This window comes from Leptonychotes weddellii, chromosome 5 (assembly GCF_054177405.1).
Source record: "Leptonychotes weddellii isolate Sample4059 chromosome 5, ASM5417740v2, whole genome shotgun sequence".
Lineage (NCBI taxonomy): Eukaryota > Metazoa > Chordata > Mammalia > Carnivora > Phocidae > Leptonychotes > Leptonychotes weddellii.
The window spans coordinates 155,168,524-155,169,431 of NC_138373.1; the positions used below are offsets into that span (position 1 = coordinate 155,168,524).

The 908-nt window shown below is 45.6% G+C and overlaps 1 non-coding gene across 1 annotated transcript; it reads left to right on the forward strand.

The window, feature by feature from the left end:
* The first annotated feature begins 499 nt into the window (after positions 1-499).
* LOC115936751 (small nucleolar RNA SNORA56) lies at positions 500-625 on the forward strand. The gene has a single exon (XR_004072153.1). It is a non-coding gene; the product is annotated as a small nucleolar RNA SNORA56 (small nucleolar RNA).
* The last annotated feature ends 283 nt before the right edge of the window (positions 626-908 follow it).

The following is a 908-nucleotide window of genomic DNA, read 5'->3' on the forward strand; positions in this document are numbered from 1 at the left end:
AAAAGATCATGAAAGATAAAGAAATGCCCCCTGCCAAAGAAAGCTAAAGAGATGAGACAACTGAGTGCAATGCGTGCTCCTGGATTTGACCCTGGCCTGGAGGCAGAAAGAGCCAGGAAGGACATGATTGGGACAATTGACAACATTTAATGTGAACTGTGAATTAAATCATAGTGCTGCTTTGATGTTACACTTACCAATTTTAAACATTATACTGTGGATCCACAAGAAAACGTCCTGTTCTTAGGGAATACACTGAGATAGTTAGGGGTAGAGAGGCATGGTGTCTGCACCTAATTTCCAATGGTTCAGAAAAATACCTCTAACTCCCTGTACCTACGTCTACTTCTCCGTCTGCATCTTTATACAGAGAAAGCAAATGTGACAAGCGTTACTGATCCAAGACTCCCAGTAAAGGGGGCACAAGAGTTCTTTCTTTGCACAAGGCATGTAACATCCTTGAAAATGTGAGAGCATATCAAAATAGAAAGGAAAAAGACAGCAAACAGTTAATTCCTTCTGGTCCGGCTTGTGGGGACCTAGAGGGAGTCCGTCTGCCACCGTAAGTGGTGAGTCCTGTCCAGCACCAGTGTTTTAGTGGAGACTTTGGATTGGACACATATCGGATCCACGGAGGGTGCAATGATACCTCCATGGAAAGCCGGTCAGAGAATCTGACCTATGGCCACATCTCCTATTCCACAGGTTCTGCAGAGAGAGGTGGTTGCAGAAGCAGTAAATGTCCCCAAAGGGAAGAGAAATGTAAGAGTGAAGGTGAGGAGACCCCTCCAGTCACTCCCTAGTTGAGTAAGAAGGAAAAGAAGGACGAGGAGGCCAGAACTGCCCTAGCTGCGAGATTGGGACAGGGACACCAACAAAAAGAAGACAGAAGGGAGGAAGAAGTTTCA